The sequence below is a fragment of the Tenrec ecaudatus genome, chromosome 5 (assembly GCF_050624435.1).
Source record: "Tenrec ecaudatus isolate mTenEca1 chromosome 5, mTenEca1.hap1, whole genome shotgun sequence".
Taxonomy (NCBI): Eukaryota; Metazoa; Chordata; class Mammalia; order Afrosoricida; family Tenrecidae; genus Tenrec; species Tenrec ecaudatus.
The window spans coordinates 19,358,067-19,380,492 of NC_134534.1; the positions used below are offsets into that span (position 1 = coordinate 19,358,067).

Sequence of the window (22,426 nt, forward strand, 5' to 3'; positions counted from 1 at the left end):
CCATGTGGGCTTGTTGCTTCTCTGCTAGCTGGTTGCTTGTTTATCTTCAAGCCTTTAAGACACCAGACACTATCTTTTGATAGCTGAGCACCATCAGTGTTCTTTACCACATTTACTTGTGCAAGCATTTTGTCTTCAGCGTTCGTGTCAGGAGGGTGAGCATCACAGAATGCCAGGTTGTTAAAACAATGTGTTCTTGTGCTGATGGAGGGCTTGAGCAGAGGCCCAAAGTCAGTCCACTTCTTCAGTGTATTGGCATATAAATATATGTGCATAGGCCAATACCTCTATTTTTATGAATGAATATATTTGCATAAGTGCACACTTATGTTTATACCTCTATCCATAGTGTTGCTTCCTCAATCTTCTCTGTCTCCTTTTACCTTCCTCCTGCCCTACCATCACGCTCTCCCTTCTTTTGCCTCTTAGTAATTCCTCTCAGCTAGATTGCTATTGCACCACCGGCATCTCTACGTCTTCCTCGTTGTTGATTTTAATTCCCTAGTTGCTCCCCTGTCTATGGTGGTGTTTGCTCACTGCTTCCTTTCTCCTGCTTCCTCCTCCCTCCAAGTCCGTCCATCCCATTGCTTTCTCCTCGGGCTTACTTCCCAGCCTATCTTTTTTTTTTTTTTACATTTTCATCTTTTATTATTTTATTTCACAACTTGACACTTCAGAATCAAAAAGTACTTTCATTTTCCAAAGCTCAGAGGATAATGTCTGCTCAGGAATGGAGTCAACACAGAGGGCGGGAAGTACTGATGCCAGCCTGGACACTGAAGTGTCAGAGCCCCAACCTGCCTGGCCTTCTACCATAGACAAACATGTTTCTTAATAATTATTAAAAATAGATTAAGAAATTATGACATAGTGACAGAAAGGCCATGAGCAATATGACAAGGCATCCTTTCAAATGTAAGCACCCCAGGCATCAAACATGTGGCCACCTCATTAATCCTTGTCAATAACTCCATAATCTAATTATAAAGGTTGAATAGCATACTGGCCACTTTAGTGTATATTTTCTGAATGTAACTTTCTTCAGGTGGGAGGGACGTTTCATCAGGAAACCTAACAGTGGTATCTGGCACGTGCCTGTGTCCCAACATGTTCATCTTCCATTTGCCCAAAGCTGTGGCATCATAGCTAGGGACAGTTCAATCCACAACTATCCAGGAAAGCATTCCTAGAAGGCTCTGCATTCAAGGACAAGTCCACAGCATTCCAGGGAAGGATACTGTCCTAAAATCGGCAAGGAGTCTAAAAGAAATTGAACCTAAATTTTTCATCAGGGGTATCCAGGATGGCCTTGGTTCCCCTTGCTGGACGAGGTCTACAGATTCATCGGCTCTTCCTTCTGGTAGCCTCACCTACAGGCTGCACTTGTGCTGAGTGGGCTGCAGCCCTGAGGGCCTGCAGGGCCTCCTGTCGCTCAGCTTCCATCTGGGCCCGGTAGTCCCCAAACAAGCTAAGCATGAGCTGCCTCTTCCGTGGCAGGGGGGTCTTTTCACTGCGCAGGGCACGAACTGCCCCAGTGGCTCTCTCTTTCTGTTTGGGGCTGGGTTTCTGAGTCCTGAGTCCCAGCTCCAGCTGCTCTATGCACCAAGCCAGTTCCCGGACCAGCTGCTCGGCCTGAGCCTGGCGCTTGCCGGGGCTTCTTCTGGGGCCTTCCCGCCTCCATTGGCCACACAGGCCACATTCCGAGGTTTCTTCTTTTGCTTCTTAGAGGCTGCAGGGCTTTGGGAGTGCGCAGGATGCGCGCTGGAGGCTGAGTCGCTGCACGTGGGGCCCTCGGGACCCGGGCTGGCCGGGCTCGGTGCGCCGGGAAGCGGACCCGAGAGCCGGGGTCTGTGGGGCGCGCGAGGGGGGCCTGGGTCAGCCGACGTTTCCCAAGCAGGGCGTTCCGGGGGGGCCCCAGCCGACCACCGCCGGCAAGCGCGCAGAGCGCGGGGCCAAGCCCCCCCAGCCTATCTTATACATGGAGCTAAAGCAACAATAACAGAGACAAAACAAAAAGAAATAAAAAGATTGAATAAAGAAAAAAAAAGAAGAAGGAAAAAATTAGGACAAACCCCCCGAAAAAGCATACACAATTCCAGGTCTGTCTGCTGACTGACCTTTATGTCTATCTCCCTACTGGTCCTGGGGGGTTCCAGGAATTGCCCCTCCTAGCCTGGAGTCTATTTTGGTGGCTCCTCAGGGTTTTTTTGGGGGGCTTAGCTTTGCTCCCGTTGCTGATCTACTATGTTCCCTTCTTGGTTCACCCCACAGTGGGGATGGTCCGACCGGACTCACTCCCTGCCACGTGTCCCGAGTATCGTCCTCGCTCAGAGTATGCCACAGCGAGGGACATCCTGTCTGGAGCTGTTGTTGCCCCAAAGTCCTCTCTGTGCCCTAGCAGCTCTGTGCAGGGACGTCATCCTCAGGACTTGATGTGCCAGTGTGGGTCCCTCTATCTTTATCTTTCCTGGTTTGCTTGTGTATGAGTGTGGCAGACTGGTCCCTCTCCACCCTGTAGGTGTAAATTAAGTGTTGTCCTCTGTAGCACATACTTCGGGGGTGCAGCGGGGGGGGGGGGGGGGATTCTGATTGGGTCCGGCTCTGTAGACCAGAGGGAATTCTTTCAGGTGGTAGTAAAGAAACAGTAAGGACCTTGGAAGAGCACACTCAAGATCTCTGTGTAACGTGGTAGAGGCTCCCGAGACTCTGTGCATCAGACTTTGGGACAGGGACTTAGAGGAGCAGCGCTGAGACTATGAGATCCCTTCTCCTTATCTAGCCAGAGACTACGGAGCTGTGAGAGTGTTAGACAGGCTGGTTTCCTGGCCCATCAAGGCAAAGACCAAGGGACCAAGTGACTGAGAATCTAAGAACCCGAGAGAGCGTGGCTGCTGGTTGAGAAGACTCATGATTATATCTTTATTGTTTGCTGATCCTGACTTATGGTAACCTATTAGTGTCCCTAATAAACCCCCTTACCTGTGGGTATTGCCTGTGAATTCTGTGTGGCCATCGCACCAAATTGTTGAACCCAGCATGGATACTGAGTGGCATGGGAGGAATGATGGGCGAGTCTGTGGTGGTCTGGAAACTCCACTGAAACCTGTTCCCTTTGGGTGACCCTGCTGGGATTTGAAATACCAGTGACATAGTTTCCAGCATTTCGGCAACACATAAGTCACCACAGCATGACAACGGAGACAAGTGGTGGACACCTACCATCAAGCTGTGTTCATCTAGACTGTGGAACTGGGAGAAGGATAGACGTCACATAGTTCATGTAGGCATCATACAGCATAGAACTGAGAACCTAAAACAAATCCCCACATTCACAGGCAAGAAATTTTTACAAGAGTAGCAAGGCAATAAAATTGAGAGTTTTGGGGCAACTGGATTTCTTCTTTGTTTGTTTTTTAAAATGTTTGGGGGGCTTGTACAACTCATCACAATTCATCCATCCATCCATTGTGTCAAGCACATTTGTACATTTGTTGCCATCATTTTAAAAACATTTTCTTTTTACTTGAACCCTTGGTATCAGCTCATGTTTCCCCTTTCCCTCCTCTACCCTCCCTCCCTCATGAACCCTTGATAATTTATAAATTATTATAATTTCTTTCATGTCTTAGACTGACTGATGTCTCCCTTCACCCACTTTTTTGTTGTCCGTCCCCCAGGGAGGGAGTTATATGTAGATCATTGTGATCGATTTTTCCCTTTCTCCCCCCACCTTTCCCTTACCCTCCTGGTATGGCTACTCTCATTATTGGTCCTGAGAGGTTTATCTGTCCTAAATTCCATGTGCTTCAACCTCTTATCTGTACCCGTGTACAGCTCTGGTCTAGCCAGATTTTAAGGTAGAATTGGGATCATGATAGTGGGAGAGAGGAAGCATTAAAGAACTAGAGGAAAGTTGTATGCTTCATCAGTGCTATACTGCACCCTGACTGACTTGTCTCCTCCTGGAGACCCTTCTGTAGGCAACTGGATTTCCGCATGCAACATAATGAAGTTGGTCCTCTGCCTACCACCATATACAAAATTTGATTTGAAATCCCCTTTTCATGTTTAGACAAGTGTCTCTAAGACTGTGTACAGCTTTCACATGAAATAATCTGGGATTCCCAGTCTTCATAATGTTTTCCATAATGTGTCATGATCTGCAGAGTTGAATGCCTTTACATAGTTGTGGTAGCTACGTAATGTTGCCAACTTGAGACCATGAAGAGTGAAGGGGTGGAGTTTAGCCAGTCAATCAGGTCTCAGCTTGATGACCTCATTTGGAGGCACTAAGGAGATAAATAGCTCACTGGAGGCAGGATAGACTGATATTCCCTGGGAGACATTCCTGTTGATAAGACACATGGAGCTCTGCTAGGGCCATGGAGCTGAAAGAGCCATACTTACACTGCCACTGGATCCACAAGACTTCCCACCCACCGGCCTGTGATCTTCCTGCATTCGACTTCACTGCATGTGTTGCGTGAGTCTGAAGAGGAATTTATAGATTGGTGTCTGACATGTGAGCTAATTTCGGCCTTATGAGCTCGATCTGGACTGGGCTAGGATATTTTCTCTCTCTCTTTTTTTGCTAGGATATTTTCTTAATGTACACTTACTCTTTGATATAGAACTCTCTCTTACACACACATGAGTGCCTCTGGATTTGTTAGTCAACCCGAACGAACACAATAGTCAACAAAACACATGGACTTTTCTCTTTTTTCTCTGTCTGCTTTCATTCAAGGCCCATTTGACATCGGCAATGGATCCCTCATTCTGTGTTCTCTTCTCACTTTGGCTGGAATTCCTGGCAGCTTCCTGGTATAACTATTTATGAAATATCCTTCAGCCTAATTTCCCTTGAGGTTCATAGTCACGGTGTTATTTGATCATGTTTGCATTCTGCTGCATTGCTTTGCTCCAAACACGGATCTCTCTCCAGTAAGTGACCAGGTATCCATCTTCCAGTGTTTTTGTCATTGATGACTGAGCACATCTACTGGTGCATTTATTTATTTATGGAAACATCTCAATTGTCAATTCATGAAGCCTTGGTGTGTTTTGTGTGCGTTTCTTTTTTTTTTTTTTATCTATATTTTTAGCCAATGCCTGCAGTGCAGCGTAGACTTTGTCCTTCAGAACCATTCATTCCTGATCATCAACTACCTCCTGAAATGGTTGAACATCAACCAATCATTTTCAGTCTTCTGTGTGTCTTCCATTTTCTTTTGCTGCTTCCTGTCTCCTTCAATATTTTTCCCTTCAAAATTTACAACTTCAGTCCAGAACAAACATCACTCTCTATACGTGTCTCTATCTCTTAAGGTCCCGAATAGGTTTATATATAGAGAGACATGTAGTTGGCGAGTGCGTGCCCAGGGCTTCAGGGCGCTTGTTGGGAAATGCAGAGTGACTTTTAGGGGGAAACAGGGGTTCTTCTTGGTTTCAGAGGAGGTTTTCCCAATACTTTCACCACTTTAAAAACCACTTAAGGAGACTCCAAAATCTTTCTCCCCCCGCCCTCCTTGGATTGGGCTGTTCGCTTCCCGCTGCTACACAATTGAGGGCTTTGATTTTGTTGTTCATTTTTGGGGTTTTTTTTCCTCAGCAAAATGAGTGTGTATGTAGCTTCTCCCCAAAGCCTTCTTGAAGCTTCCGATTCTAGAAACTCTCCGCCAGTAACTACCAGTTTGGGGACTAAAGAAGATTACACATCCTTGCAAATGTCGTCTGCCGAGGCTTCCTACTCAGAGACAGCCGAGTCTCCGCGTCGTCCTTCCTCCGTGGACCTGCTTCTGCAGAAGAGCCCGGACTCTTCCACCAGTCCGAAAGCCCAGCTGCCCGCCTCTGCAGAGAAGGACCCAGCGAGGCAGGAGGAGAGCCAGGGCAAGAGGCAGAAGGTGCGAACTGTGTTCTCACAGATGCAGCTGTGCATACTTAAGGACTGCTTTCAGAAAAGAGAAGTACCTCAGCCTCCAGCAGATGCAAGAGCTTTCCGAAGTCCTGAATCTGAGTTACAAACAGGTGAAGACCTGGTTCCAGAACCAGAGAATGAAATGTAAGAGGTGGCAGAAAACCACCAACTGGTCCAAGAATAACCATGGTGTGACTCAGGTCTCTGCACCTACAGAATACCTGGACGTCTGTGCTTCCTACCACCAAGGATGCCTTCCTTCTGGAAGCCTTCCCATGTGGAGCAATCAGAGCTGGAATAGCCAGGCCTGGAACAACCAGAGTTGGAACAGCCAGGCCTGGAACAACCAGAGTTGGAACAGCCAGGCCTGGAACAACCAGACCTGTAACAACCAGGGTTGGAATAGTCAGGCTTGGAGCAACCAGACCTGGAACAGCAGTAACCAGACATGGAACAGCAGCCAGATGTGGAATAGCCAGCTGTGGTGTACCCAAGCCTGGAGTAACCAGGCCTGGAACAGTCCAGCCTGGAACAACCCATTCCAGAACTGTGGAGAAGACTTCCTGCTGCCCCCGGTCCAGCAAGCTTCTCTCTGTGACCTGGAAGCCGTACAAATGTTAGATTTCTTTTTAAATGAGTCCGTAAGCATACAATCTGAAGATTGTATGAAGACAGACATTTAGCCCCATGCCTATCCGGGCAGTGACCGCGTGACTTCCTTTTTTGTAGGACTTCTTGCTTTAGAACGCCCTTGCCTTGACAACCTGGTTTTCCTTGATCCTACTGTATGGAGGGGCGGGGAGGGGGGCTTGGGGAACAGGGTGAAGATTGTGGTTTCTATTTAACCAAAGATTTGATAATATGATGGTTTACCTTGGTTACTCTGCACAGCATGATAAGCCATGTCCTGCCTATAAATAACTATATAGAATACTACCTTGAATGGCCTTAGGATCTAGCCTCAATAATAGGACCTAAAAGTAGAATGATGTGTGACGAAGGGTTATTTGTAGTGTACAGGACGTGGGAGTCTTACTAGGCAATTTAGGGGTGGGGGAAGGTTAAGTCATAATGCGCTTCTTTGATTTCCTCTACCCTTCTGCTCTGTTTTAATTATAAACCTTTGTTTGTTTCTTCTTTGTATTTCGCTGCATCATGGTAACAACAGTACCAACATCACTGGCTGACTTACAAATATTGGTGCACACAAATAAAAAGAATATCCACTTTTCAAAAAAAAACAAAAAACACTTAACTGCCTCCTGTCAATGAGTGATCGGCATGAGTTGTGCCTCTATCTCAATCAAGCTGTTTCTAAAAGCAGGGAGGCTGAGGGAAGCCTGGCTGTTCCATGTCTGAGGCTGTTCGAGGCCTGAGCGAGGCAGGCTTGATCAAGAAAGAGCAGCATCCGACGCCGGGGCAGGGGAAGCAATCGGGCGGGTTTTGGAGAGAGCATCAGACTAAGATTTTCACAGATAAGCAAAGAGAGTCATGTCTGGAATGGTCAGAAAGAGGGATGATAGATAGATATTAGGGATCTAAGGAAATGCAAAGACCTCCTCCTACGGTGCTTGCAAAGGTTTTGAATCAGCTGTGCATCCTTCTGTAAGCTAGAACGCTCTGCAATTGATTGCCTGTCTGTGTCCCACAGACCGACTTAGTTTTTAATCCTGAAATGCAGCCAGTTGGACCCACTGGCTCGCGTAGGCTTTGTGATTGCACCAGACCTTGATTTTCACCTCAAGGAGAAAAAAAGAAAGAAAGAAGAAGACTGGAAATTTACTGACCTCAAACTGTTTTCATGTAATCGTGAACCAGAATTTTTTTTAATCCTTTGATGCAATATGAAGGAATTTCACAACTATAAATCGAGCTTTATCTGCCAAAGTATGTTCCTATGTTTTGAAGATCTATTTTCGAACATAGGCATTGGCCTGCTATTTTAGGAGTGTTTTGCCTTAGAGACCTTTCAGTTCTCCAATTTTCAAGATTTTTTATTTTAATTTGGCGAGCTAAACCAAGATGGCGATAGCATTTCATCCCTTTAATTGTGCAGTGGCCTCTTCCAAGGGGACTTGCTTTATTTGTTTTCACTAGAAAGGGGAGAGTAATTTTAAACACTGTACCGTGAGGCGGTGATAAAAATTGCTGGTACATAAAAAAAGAAAGAAGAAAAATTCCTCGTACATTCTTGTAGGACTAGGCTTAATTTCTACAAACAAAAACAAAACCACTCGCTGCCTTCGAATCCATTCTGACACTGTATAGTTATATGATTACGTCCCCAGCTGGTAGGTAAGTTCTGGGGAAAAGAAGGTGTGAAAGTGAGTAAAACAGAATAGCCGTGGAGCAGGCCATCCGAGCAAGGCGGTGAGTGTGATGTCTGAAAGAGACACAGGTGCCTAGGGGAGAGGGACAGGAGCAGACAATGGTGGGTGGCCGTGGGAGCGTGGACAAGAGACATTGGCCAAGGCTTTTGCAAAGGAGGCTAACTAGAGATGAAAAGAAGTGTGTTTGAGGCCGAGAGATGCATGCTGCCTCTCTACGTCAATCATCATGCCTTGAGAAAACAATTGGAGCAAATTTACAGTAAGAGTCATAATAATGTATTGCGTCTCCTATGCTGAAACATCAGGCTTCAGACACGCTTGGATCGACGCATCCGAGGGAGGTCATCAGGCTTTATTTTCTTCCTTCACCCCCGGATCTACTTCCCTTTGGTTATTGGGCTCATGCTGCCGATAGGATGCAGATAGGATGTACAAGGGGGTGCCCATCCCCAGCAAACGCGCAATGTTCATTTGGGTTGTTTTAATTTAAGTGAGGGGAATGTTATCAAGGTTTTTTTTTTAGAGGTTCTGAAAAGATTGAAAGATTGCTTAACAGTGTGTGTGTGTGTGTGTGTGTGTGTGTGTGTGTGTGTGTGTGTGTTACTCCGGGTAGACTAGAGAAACAAATCCATAGAAACTCATATGTGTATAAGAGAGAGTGTTAAATGAAGGGTAATTGTACATCTCAACCCAGTCCAGTCCAAACCCATAAGTCCAATATTAGCCCATATGTCTGATACCATCTACAAAGTCCTCTTCAGACTCATGAAACACATGCAATGACACTGAATACAGGATGATCACAGGCCAGTGGTGTTGTAAGCATCTCAGCACTGGCAGGGGTCTCCACATGGCTTCTCCGGCTTCAGAGGTCTGCTTGCATCAGGGTAGGTTCATGTGGCTTCTCCAGCTCCGGGCACTAGGGTAGTTCCATGTGTCTGGTCAGCTGCAATGTCTCCCAGGGTGTGAGCAGAGAGAGTCTCTCACCTCCAAGGAGGAAAAATCAGGATTTCCCAGGATTCTCAGGAGTAGGCCATGCCCACACAGATGCCTCATTGGTTATATCTTGACTGACAAGCCTGACTCCACTCCTTCACTCATAATCCTTTCAAATTGACACCAGATTATGTAACTACCACAGTGTGCAACAACAACAACAACAAAAGGCCTCCATTCTGAGGCATGTTGTTTTGGTTTTAGTACATGAAAAAAAAAATCTAGGCTTCCACAGCTTTGTGATTGGAAACCAGAGGAGTAATCGAACAGGCATTTCAGATATTTGCCGGTCTTCTTTGATATGACATCAAAAACTCAGCAAGGGGTCTTTGTTTCTTTTTATTCATTTAAAAAAGGTTTTGGTCTTTGTTTCAAAGTTAGTTGCCATATGGAATCTGAAACCATATCAACAAATCGCAGGTGTATGTCACTTACATCTATGCTGCCTTCTGTGAAATAGGACGTTCTGGGATTTGAACGTTGCGTGAACACCATATCCTTCTTCTTTAATCACTGGGGGCTCTTACAATATTCCATACTTTAGTTGTATCAAGCATATTTGTACATACGTTGCCATCATAATTTCCAAAATGTTTTCTACTTAGGCCTTGGAACTCCGAAGCTCCTCTTTTTTCCCCTCCCTCACCCACCCTCGTGAATCCTTGGTCAATTATATATTGTTATTATTATTTTGTGTCTTACACTGCCCGTTGTCTCCCTTCATCCACATTTCTGTTACTCATTCCCTTCAGGAGGGGGCTATATGTCCAACCTTGTGATGGGCTCCACCTCCTCCCCCTTCCCTGACCATCCCCCTACCCTCCTGATACCGATGCTCCTACTACTGTTCCTGAGGGGCTTATCTGTCCTCAATTCCATGTATGCAGAGTTCTCATCTGTACCAATATGTGTTCCCGGTTTAGCCTGATTTGTAAGGTAGAACTGGGTCACGATAATGGGGGCGGGGGTTGGAGGGGGGGAAAGGAAGCATTCAGGAGCTAGAGCAATGATGTGTGTTTTGTCGGTGCTATACTGCACCTCAGTTGAATCATCCCTTCCTTACAACCTTCTGTGGGGGGATATCCAAGTGTATACAGATGGGATTTGGGTCTCCACACCAGCCCTCACTTGTTTGCATCAATATAGTTGTTTGTTTTGGAACTTTTTATACCTGATACCTGATCCCTTCGATACGTCATGATTACACAGGCTGGTGTGCTTCTTCCATGGGGGTTTATTTTCTTTCCTGCCAGATGGCTGCTTGTTTAACTTCAAGCCTTTAAGACCCCAGATGCTATATCTTTTGATAGCCGGGCACCATCTTCTCTCTTCACCACATTTGCTTATCGCACCCATTTTGTCTTCTGCGATCATGTTGGGAAGGTGAGTATCAAAGAGTGTCAGGTTATTAGAACAAAGTGTTCTTGTGTTAAGGGAGGCCTTGAGTAGAGGCCCAAAGTCTGTCTGCTCTCTTATATTATGTTTTAATACTTAACATATAAATACATGTATATTGACCTCTATTCCTTTCATTATAAATTCATATATTTACATATGTACATGCCTGTAGCTATACCTCTATAAATAGCTTTTGCCTCCTATTTCTTTTTTCTATATCCTTTTACCTTACTCCTATCCCACTATCATGCTCACCCTCCATTCGGCTCTCAGTAATTCATCTTGGATACATTGCACTTGATCAAGCCCCCACTGGGCATTATATGCCCTCAATCAATTTTAGATCTTTTGTTGTTCCCTTATCTCTGAGTTTTCTGGCTCCCCACTCCCCTCCCTGCCCCCTCCTCTCCCAGGTCCCCCTGGAACCACTGGTCGTGTTGTTTTCTCCTTGGGGTTGTTTGTCCTGCCTATCTTATAGAGATAGAAATAGGGTGAAAGAAGCAAGCAAAACAAAACAAGGGGAAAAACCCCAATAGATAGTTTCAGGTCTGTCTGCTGACCCTTGTGTATGTTTTCTGATCAAGTCTGATGAGGTGTCAAGTCCTGCCCCCGAGATAGAAGTCCATTTTCAGGACTCTTTGGGAACTTGCTTACTTTGCTCCCTTGCTGCCCTGTTGCACTCCCTTTGCATTTCACCCCCCTGCGCATGGGGCAGACCAGGCATACTTCCACACCAGAACACCACATCCTGCATGTGTGTGTGCATCTTTGCTACACTAATAAGACAGTCATCCCCTCTCAAGCTCCTCTGCTACTTTCTTAGCACCTAGAGCAGGGGTCCTCAAACTTTATAAACAGGGGCCAGTTCGCTGTCCCTCAGACCGTTGGAGGACCGGACTATAGTAAAAAAAAAAAAAAACCATGAGCAAATTCCTATGCACACTGCACATACCTAGTTTAGTCCCATCCAGCAACAAACCATTTCCAGTTTGGCAAACCTTTTCATAGATATCATCTCTTGCAGTTGTTCCGTTGATGCTTTGCAGTGCAGCAAGCTCTTCTGTGACTTTGAAATAGTCATTCGTCCCACTAATGGAAATTAGAGGTTGTGCAGAATCACAAACATCATTACTTTTGTCGAGTGCCAAGGAAAAATAGGAGTTTGTGTTGTTTTTTTTCAGAGTTTTGCAAATGCTGATGCAAATTGTCTCCCATTTCTTCAATCCTTCGTGTAATTGTAGGTCCTGAAAGACCCACTGTACTACATAAATTGGCCTTCTCTGAACACATCTCTTTGGCACCGGAAAGAAGGCATTCTTTAACAAATTCTCCCTCCATGAATGGTCTGCCAGTGCACGCTGTTAGCTTAGCAACTTGAAAACTTGCTGACAGCGATGAAATATTTAGCTGCTCCTGCTTCACAAAAGTATGTTGCTGAGTTGTCGATGTAAATTTTTCAGTTTTACTATTTTATCTTTTCTCACTTCTCCAACCAAACAATCATAGTTATCTTTATGTTGAGTTTGATAGTGTCTATGCAAATTGTATTCTGTGAACACATACAATATATTCTGGCATATCAAACACACAGCTCTTTCCTTGTACCGCCTAAAAAAGTAAGCATAAGTCCACTGTTCTTTGAATATCCTACACTCCGAGTCAATTTTTCTCTTTCTTGATATCATTGTTTCTAGGGATTCCAAATTGCTTTAAAATATATATATATTTACTAAAGCAGGACAGGCAGCAGTGGCAAAAACACCTGGCAGGCAGGATAAATGTCTTCGGTGGGCCGCATGTGGCCCAGGGACTGTAGTTTGAGGATGCCTGGCCTAGAGTCTCAGGGTTTGCAAACTTGTACCTGCAACTGTCTGCTTCTGAGCACAGGTCCCTCGAGTAAGGGACATTACCATCCATTTGCATCGGCCACTGTCCATCATCTCCCTGCAGGCACCTACTTGAGGCAGGTCCTATCCACTCAAGCCTTAGCAGCAGTGGTCAGAAGCTACAAGCTGAGCTGTGGTTTGAGGGGTGCAACTGAGCTAAAAGGTGTAACTGTACTGATAGAGCCCCAAAAGCCAGCTCTGGTCCTGCCTCCCTTCCGGTGCCTTTCCCAGCAAGTCCCTCGTCCCCTTACCAGGGATGTATATGCGGCTCATTGTTGCCCCAAGGGCATTCTGCATCACATCTCTGTGTTTGTGCTTTGCACCTCCAAGAGAAGAGGAGTAGAAAGAGAATGGTCTCCCATGTGAGTAAATGTCAAGAGTCAGATTCAGTCTTTTAATAATGAATCAGAATTGGCACTACAGATTTAAAAAAAATTATTTACCATACTTGTGTCAGCCCAAACTTGTTATGGATTGACCTGGATCTCACAAAACCAAATGTGGAAGTTTCACGTTGTGTGCCTGAACATACGCTCCTGTTTGGAAGTGGAGGTTTCTTTGTCATGTTAAGGAGGGAATCCCAAAGCAGGGTGCCCCCTAAACCTGTTTCTTTTTTTTAATGGTGATTTGGGCCCAAGTTTCCAGAGAAAACTGGGTTTCCCTTCAGTCTCGTAGTGTGTAACATTGGTTGTCATCTTTGCCGTGTGATGGCGCTCGCCCCACTTCCTCTGAGTTTGCTGTTTCCTCTTTCCCTCTTTGATGTCCTTACCTGTCTTCTGAGCTTCATCCCTGGGCCAAAGCTGCCCCTTTGATCAGGTACCACTGGTGGTTGATTGTTCTAAGGAGTGCATATCTCCTGGTGTGATTGTTTGCCTGTAGGTCTGTCTGAGTTCAGTTCCAGGTGTGAAGGTGCCTGAGGGCCATAGTCCTGGCGTGTGGTTTACCAACCTCTCAGCCCAGTAAGCCTCCTCTTTTTGATGACTGTGAGCTGTGTATGCATTTTTCTACCTGCTGAATCCATGACCTCGTAGTGTGATATCTTTCAGAATGGCCGGTGGTGGTACCCGGGAACCATCTAGTTCTTCTGGTCTTGGGGGAGGTGGAGACTGAGGTTCATCTGGTCCTTGGCCTAATTGTTTTCATGGGTTTGGATTTTCTCCACTCTTATTTCTTATGTGCAGGGAGAGACCAAGAGTTGCTTTGATGGCCACTCACAAGCTTTGTAGATCCCAGTGCCTACTCGCCAAAATGGGGCATAGAACTTTGTTTTTGTGTCATGCCAGTGGGTCTTGATGTTCCCTGAAGACATCTGAGTGGCAGAGTAGGCACGGGGACACAGGAAAGACATCGTGTGAGGACAGAGACATGTGGGGAATCCACCCAAAACCCAGAAGCTTCAAAAATTGCTGGCAGCTGTTAGAAGTGGAAGTGAGGCAAAGGGCCAGTCTCTGGCCCTAGATCAGGGGTTCTCAATACGCCAGTTGCAGATGTAGTGTGGGTAGATCGCATGGCATTAAAAAAAAAAAACAGATGTTGTAGGAAGCATCCGGCTGATCAAGGTGTTTACTAATGGTTGACTATTTACTCCCCTGCGCCTCTGTGTCTCTGCAGACAAGAGCGTTCCAAAATGACTGTTGTTTGTGACTTTGCTGCTAAAAGCATTGAGGGATAACTCAGCTATTTACGATCTCTTTGAGGCTCTCTTGAATCTTGCATATCCGTGTGATTGTCCTTGAACCTAGTGCTTTTATTATTCTAAAGTTAAGAAACTGTGACTAGTTAGGTAACATTTGCATAGATAAGAGTTTAGGAATGTTTAAGGTCTTTGATGTTTGTTTTGTAACCAATTCCCTTGTGTAAGAAGAGTATATAAACCAAGCTTCAAATATACTGGACACTTCAGTCCATCAGATTGGAGTCCTCCCGATCCCATGCTTTGTACATAGCTCTTTCTTTTCCTATCATCCGCACGCCTCAGTTCGAACCCAGCTTGATGCAGGAAGCCTATCATCAATCCCATCACTTATTTGATATACAGCACAGTCAATCAGATGCAAGCTTAGGTGTCAAACCCATGGGCACACAACTGCACTGATAAGTGCAGCAAAACTGACATGCTAAAGTTATTGCAAATTTTTAGACCTTGGTTTTTTTCTCTTAAACGTAAGAAAGGGCATTAAAATGAGTAGGGGAGCTGGACCAAGTAAGAAGACAAAAACTTATCACTTTCAGACGGAATAGGAGATTTTGACCCTACAAGCCGACGTTCAGCTGAAGTCCAGAGAGCATGAACAGTTCTGGAACTTACTTGCAGAGGGAAAGTATCCAAACATGAGAAAACGTGTTACCTCCTTGACTACATGATTCGGCTCTACTTATATATGTGAGTCAGCCTTTTCCCACATAAAGATCCTTAAGTCCAAGTACCATTCCATCATGACTGATGATCATTTGGAAGTGTGCGTGAGGCTGGCTGTCAGCAGCTACTGTCCGGACTGTGCATCCCTGGCTCATTCCATTCAGGGCAAGTCACCAGAGTAAACTCAGGTAATGACAAAAATGTGCATAGTTAATTGTGTTGTGTTGTGCAATGCGGACTCATGTGGTTATGCAAGGTACATAAACATACATTGTACATATAAAGAATTCTCAATGCATTTATGACTACATGTAATTAACATAAAAATAAATATAGGTTTTGCATTGTTGTAGTTGGTAGATCATTTTGACTTGATCATTTTGTAAGCGGCTCGCGTGCTGAAAACATGTGAGCACCCCTGTTTAGAGTCTAGGACCACACCATGAATTCTGACTTCTAGCCTGAACTGGAGGAGCCAGTCAGCAGTTCGAACCCGGCAGGACTTGAGGGAAAAAGATGAAGCTTTCTGCTCCTGGAAAGACTGACAGCCACGGAAACCCCCAGGCGCAGTTCCCCTGACCCTGACGTATGAGTCAGAACAGACTTGACAGCCGTGAGAGAAAGGACCTGGAGTGTGAGAGAGCAAGTTTCTGTTCTTCAAAGCCACCCTTGCGGTATTTCCCATTACTGGGAAGTTCTGGGTTCCTGCTGTGTGATCATGTTTCTGACCCTGATGCAGGTCCGTCAGTCTACTTTTATGGCTGTATAGCTATCTGCAGGGTTAATGGTGACTCCCAGAATGGCCGAGGTGAGAAGGGTGTTTACAGATTGCTGGAGGGTTGGAACAGAAATACTTCCAGAGAACGGGTGGGCAGCCGGCAAGCAGCTGAGTCTCGAGTGGAAGGAGCAGAGGGTAGACATCCTGGGGTAAAATCGTTCAAGTTCAAACTTGAAAAATCAAGCAAACAAAAAATGAAGTCCTGGCAAACAATTATGATAACTCATAGAAATAAGTAAAAAGTATTCTGTCATGCCCATGACACCCCTGCCCCCCCACAGCACCATCTCACATGGGCCCTACCTACCAACTCATGGGTCCCCCTAGGCGCTGCGACTTGGGAGGTGGTGTTGTAAAGTGGAGCTTGGGTTTCATAGGGTGGCCAGACTTGCATTCTGCTGTCTGGACCCACCGTCTCAGAAAGGGAGGACTTCTCCTAGCGTCCTCGTCCTCCTCTGTGCAGACGCAGGAAACACTTGGCTCAGGGCCTGGCCCATGAATTGCTCAACAATTCAATTACGGGTTGCTTTCTCCCCCCAGAAAGAGAGCCAGCTTCAGAACCCCACAGGGGCTGTTCTACCCTGTGCTATAGGGTCTCTGGGAGACAGGCTTGACTGGATGGCAGTGAGTTTGGTGTGTGTGTGTGTGTGTGTGTGTGTGTGTGTGTGTGTGTGAGGGCCGATCACAATTACAGGAAAGGCTATGATCGTGATGCTTTGTGTGGAGGAAGGTGTACAGGGACATCTACTTGCTATGTGTGCACGTGTGCGTGCGTGCCTGCGTGCGTGTGTGAAGAGGCCCGGGCACGGGGATGCTTCGAATTAAGGGATGGCCTGAGGCAGGGCGCACAGCTCCCTTCAGCACGACGCTTCTCAGGCACATCTGTTTCGCTTTAAGTGTGGGGTCCCTGTAGGGAAGGATTTTTAAAAGCAGTTGATCTTTTCCTTACATCCCCCCACCCCCCTCTACTGTGTGGTTTGGTAGAGGCCGGTGGTTTCCACACAGGCCCTCTGACTCCTGGGAGCGCCCAGCTACCCTGACCAAGGCTGGCCTCCCCAGCGGCCGTCAGAGGGGACGACGGTTTTCCACAAAATCAGATCCAGGAGCGATTCCAACTGCAGTTGCAAAGCCATCCTGTCTCTAGTGACTCGGGAATGCTGGGAGGAGAGGCAGTTTGGAGTACATGGCTTGGATGGGTTTCTATCACACTGTGCCTTTCTCTAGGAACCCTGGTGGTGTCAATGCTGTGGGCTGTTGACAGCAAGGTCAACAGTTCGAAACCACCAGCCACTCTGAGGTAGAAAGATGAGGCTTTCCATTCCCTTAAAGGGTTAACCTGGGAAACACACAGGGGCACTTCTACCCTGTCCAATAGGGTCACTATGACTCAACATCGACTCCATGTCAGTGAGTTTGGATTTATGTATACCTTTCTCTGCAGTATTAAACATGTTATGACTGTCAGGTGCATGCCTACTGGATGATTTTGATGAAAGATATGCATCATTTGGGAGAATGAAGTCCCTGAAACGTCCACACAATGTGGCATTTTTGGTTCCTCAGAGCACATGCTTCTTCCATACAGTGTTTGTTGAGTCCGTGCAGGCCTCTGGCCCTCGTAGACCCATCGCTGAAGATTCCCACTGGCGGGAGGGAGCGGGGAGAAGCAGAGTAGAGCCATGGTCAGGGCTGAGAGGTAACCTTGCAGCTGTCTGCTTCCCAGATGTCACTTCAACAAGTCACTTCCATCTTTTGGAATCGGTTATATTTTCAATGGCGAAAATGGCATAGTGACTTCTCCCCTAGAGAGCTGGGCCATTGGCAGGTTTCAACAGCCTAACAGGACACTGTTGGGTGCTATCCAGTTCATTTTTGACTTCGCCGAGCATAACTGCTTTCGAGCTGTAGGTCTTGGTGTGTTCGAATCACCAACCTTTGCAGCAGCATCCAAGTGCTTCACTGTTGGGCTCCCAGGACTCCGTGTCTGGGACGTCAAACCAGAAAGACCAAACTCTCTGCTCCTGAGTTTGATCTGACTCCGAGTAGAATTGCCGCTGTGGGTTTCTCAGGCTGTGCATCTTACAGGAGCAGACAGCCTCATCTTTATTCTGCAGAGCACCTGGTGAGTTCAAACTGCTAACCTTGCGGTTAGCACCCACCAGGTAAGCCACCACGATGCCACCAGGGCTCCTCTGTCTGGGACGTCTCACTCACTGTCATTGAGTAGATGCTGAGTCATAGCAGACCTATAGGACATGGTGGCACTGTCCCTGTGGGTTTCTGAAAGTGGAACTCTTTGTGGGAGTAGAAAGCCCAGTCGTTGTCCTGAAGAGTGGCTGGAGGTTTCGAACCACTGACCTTTGGTTAGCAACCACTATGCTACCAGGCCGCCTGTTCCTTGCTGCGCAGGTGTCTTTATGAGCTAGCCACCTTGTCTCTCCATTTCTGGGCAGGAAAGAGATTTCCTCTTCCACCACCACCACCCGGCCCCTTGTTGTGTGAGATTGCTGACTTCCAGGGAGACAGCTCCCTGCCTCCAGGACTAGGACTGAGGGCTGGTGCGCCCTGAGAGAGGAGGGTCCAACATCTGAGCTCATGCACCTCTCCATCACAATCCCACTTGGAACCCTTATTAGCAACTCTGCTTCCTGGTTTGTGCCGCCCTGTGCTCCTGAATTAGGTTCAAAGTCAGCACTTTGAAAGGAGCCCTTCGGGTGATCTGAGTCTGGTTGTGTGCTTGAGGACCACCGTTCCGGTGAAGGAGGAGCCATGCGGGCACAGTGAGTTAAGCACTTGGCTGCTAACCAAAGGGGTGTTGGTTCAAATCCACTTGCTGCTCCACAGGAAGGAGATGAAACCACCTGTTTCCATAATGCCGTGGAAACTGTAAGAAGCAGTTCTACTCTGTCCTCTGGGGTCTCCGTGAATCAGAATCCATTCAGTGTCAGGGGCTTTCTGGTTTGTTTTATTTTCAATTCTGCTGCACAGACTGTTGGTGAGCAATGCAGCGTTAAGCAGACCAATATGCGGGAGAGCTGCTTACGTGGTAGCTAGGGAGTCCGATGTTATCTCTTTATTCCACATCACCATTTTGCTAGGAGCTCGCCCTGGTTCTGCTTGTCTCTGTCATGTAAGGAGTTCCTGCTCCACCTGGCCGAGAGGGAGAGGCAGGGGCAAGCTCCATATGCTGCTGCTGCTTATTTTTAAAATAATCTTATTGAAAAAAAACCATTTTATTGGGGGATCGTACAACTCTTATCACAATCCATATATCGATCGTGTCGAGCACATTTTGTACATTTGTTGCCATCATCATTCTCAAAACATTTGCTTTCTACTTGAGCCCTTGGTATCAGTTCCTCATTTTCCCCCTCTTTCCCTACTCCCCCTCCCTCATGAACTCTTGATAATTTATAAGTTATTATTATTTTGTCATATCTTACACTGTTCGACATCTCCCTTCACCTACTTTTTCTGTTGTCCATCCCCCAGGCAGGAGGTTTATGTAGATCCTTATAATTGGTTCCCCCTTTCTACCCCACCTTTCCTCCATCCTCCTGGTATCACCACTCCCACCACTGGTCCTGAAGGGATCATCTGTCCTGGATTCCCTGTGCTTCCAGTTCCTATCTGTACCAGTGTACATCCTCTGGTCTAGCCGGATTTGTAAGGTAGAATTGGGATCATGATAGTCGGAGCGGGGGGGGGGGAGAGGAAGTATCTAAGAACTAGATGAAAGTTGTATGTTTCATCAGCTGTGCTTCTTCTGATCCCCTCTCTCCCTGTCATCTTCTTGAAACCCAAAGCTCAGGGATTGTTCCCGTCTCCTGTGATAAGCTCACACATCCCGTAGTTCCAGTTAGGTCCTGGGTGGCCCAATGGTTTGTCCTCCACTGATAGACCGGTTGTGGCTGGAACCCTCCTGGCACTGCCAAGAGAAGGCCTAGCAATGTATGACCATTGGGGTCCAGTCAAGACCACTCTGGGAGCTCAGCTGCACTCTGCAAGGTAAGACGTGGGGTCACCCCCAGGCGGTGTCATGGATGCCACCAGGATTTCTGTGGTTGGTTTGGTTCTCCTTGTTTTCCGAGAGTGCCACTTGGAGCACATCTGACTCATTTTTCAGAGGCCAGGAGGGAGGGAAGTGCAGTCAGCAGTGTCCCCGGCACAAGGGAAAACTCTCCAGCGAGTGCTAACACAATCTCTCGTTAAATCCCTTTCCAATTTTTTAGGGCTTGGCTGTGTCTTCTGTAACTTCTCTGGGGACAGTTGATTTTATTTTGGCAGATCTGAAGGAATCACTGCCAGAGGAAGGAAACTCACAATGCTCTTTTTTTTAAATCATCCTATGGGGAGCTCTTACAGATATAACAATCCATAATTATATTAGATCAAGCATAATTGTACAATTGCTGCCACCCTCATTTTCAAAACAGTTTCTTTCATATTGAACTCTTTGCTCCCCTTTACCCCCTCCCTTCCTCCCTCCCGCCCCCCAGGAACCCTTATTATTATATTATTTATTACTACTATTATTGCCATATCTTACACCATCCAATGTATCCATTCAACACAATTCTGTTATTTGTTCCCTTCGAGGGGGGTTATACAGTCATCATTGCTTTCGGTTTCCCCTCTCCACATCTCTTCCTGTATTCTCAGGGAATCATTGCTTTTATTACTGTTTCTGAGGGTTTATCTATCTTGCATTAATGACGGTACTTACAAAGTCAGTCCATAGAAACCGACAGGCATTCCCAAAGGAGTCGGCGGGTGTCATCTGAAGGAAATGAATTGATCCCTGTTTGGGGATGAGAGTGGAAAAGGGATTAAAAATCATGCACAGCCCTTTCACCTGGTCGCCTCTCCTCCAACTGTATAGACAAAAATTCCTGCCCGGAGTATTGCTAAGGGAACCAGGTGAACCAACCGTGGCTCTGGTGGCCTTCATGCCCTGTTGGAAGGGGCGGGCTTTTGCACCTACTGTTTTAAAGGCACAGAATAACTACGTGGCGGGTGAGGCGTGAATTGTGTACCTGCACATGGAAGAGTTTGGCGGATGGCGCTTAGAGATGGCAAGTCTCCTTTCAGTGGCCGCCTCCCTTCTTCAAGTTCGCCATCTCAAAGGCTACGTGAGTCATTTCAAGACCGTCACGCATGTTTTGAGCCTTTGGCTTCATGCCAGGCATTATTCGGAGACTTTTACATGTCTGGTGTCATAAGAGATCAAAGGAGGTAGGTGTACTAATCTCCATTTTACCAATCAGGCAGCGGAGATGCGGAGGAGCCTCAAGGGAAGAAGAAAATACAAAAAAGAATTCACTCAACTCATTTGTGATTTGAACCTAGACCATCCAATTTCAAAGTCTGTGGGATGAACCATAAGCTGTCGCGTTGTAGTTTGTGTAGAGCACTTTTCAGGGACTGCCTGTGTGTGTGTGCATGTGTGAGGTCACGCATACACACACATGCATGCACACATGTGAACTCACACACATGCATGCACACACACAGAAAGACAGTGATTCTGTGGGGATCAGGGTCAAGAGGGGAACAAACATCAAATCACGTCAGAGGGAGAAATAAAAAACAACAGGAAGCAAAGATCTGGGCCTTGGCGCAATGGATCGGGACCTGTCGGCCTTCTGTCAGAAGACCTAGCTTTCTAGGTCATCTTTGTCTTGGTCTGGTCTTCTGAGCAGATCCTTGGTGTTGCCTCCTCTCACTGGTGGAAGATGGAGTAAGATCAAGCGATCGTGCCACTCTTTCAGTTTCTTACATGCTGTGAGCATCGTGGATCCTGTCTTTAAGAAGGCTCCCTTGAACACCAGCCTGTGCAATCATGAGGTGTTGATAGGATGTGTAACAGGCATCTGAAGACCCATAACAAACAAACAAAAAACCATACTGTTGAGAATGAGGGGAGTCGGAGCCGAGACCCAAAGTCCATTTGTAGGCAATGGGACATCTCTTCACAAAAGGGTCACAGGGAAGGGATGAGTCAACCAGAGATCCGTGTAGCACTGATAAAACTCACAATATTTCTCTGATTCCTTGAGGCTTCCTCGTTCCCCACTATTATGACCCCCGTACTGCCTCTGACTTTGGACTAGACCAGAGCATGTGCACAGGTACAGATAAGAGATAAGAGCTCATGACACACAGAATCCAGGAACAGGAGTGGAAGTACCAGAGGGTAGGGAGAGGAAAAGAGGAAGGGGGTAACCAATCTCAACGATCAACACATAACCACACCCCACACCCCAGGGGAACAAGCAACAGAAACCATGGGGAAAGGGAGACAGCGGTTGGTGTAAGATATGAAAATAATTTTAATTTATCAAGGGGTCACGAGGGTGGCAGGATGGGGGAGGGAGGGAAAAAAGAGGAGCCGATACCAAGGGCTCCAATAGAAAGTAAATATTTAGACATTAATGATGGCAAAATATATATCAATATTCTTCATACAATTGATGTATAGATTAAGAGCCGTAAGAGGCCCCAATACAATAATATTTTGATTAAACTACACACAAAAAAGAAAGAAAGAACAAAAAGAAGGCCTCCACCTCTGAGCAAACGAGCATCTAGAGCAGCGGGGCTCAGCCTTCCTCAGGCTGCCACCCTTTCATACAGTTCCTCATGTGGTGGTGACCCCCGACCATAGCATTATTTGTATTGCTAGTTCATAACAGTAATTTTGCTACTGTGATGAATCATAATGTAAATATCTGATATGCAGGATATATTTCCATTGTTACA

At 46.4% G+C, this 22,426-nt stretch overlaps 2 pseudogenes; one reads left to right on the top strand and one right to left on the bottom strand.

Annotated features, from left to right (window-relative positions):
• Positions 1-645: 645 nt before the first annotated feature.
• On the bottom strand, positions 646-2,353 carry LOC142448596 (UPF0488 protein C8orf33 homolog pseudogene; annotated as a pseudogene).
• Positions 2,354-5,615: 3,262 nt separating this feature from the next.
• LOC142448597 (homeobox protein NANOG-like) lies at positions 5,616-6,661 on the top strand (annotated as a pseudogene).
• Positions 6,662-22,426: the final 15,765 nt, after the last annotated feature.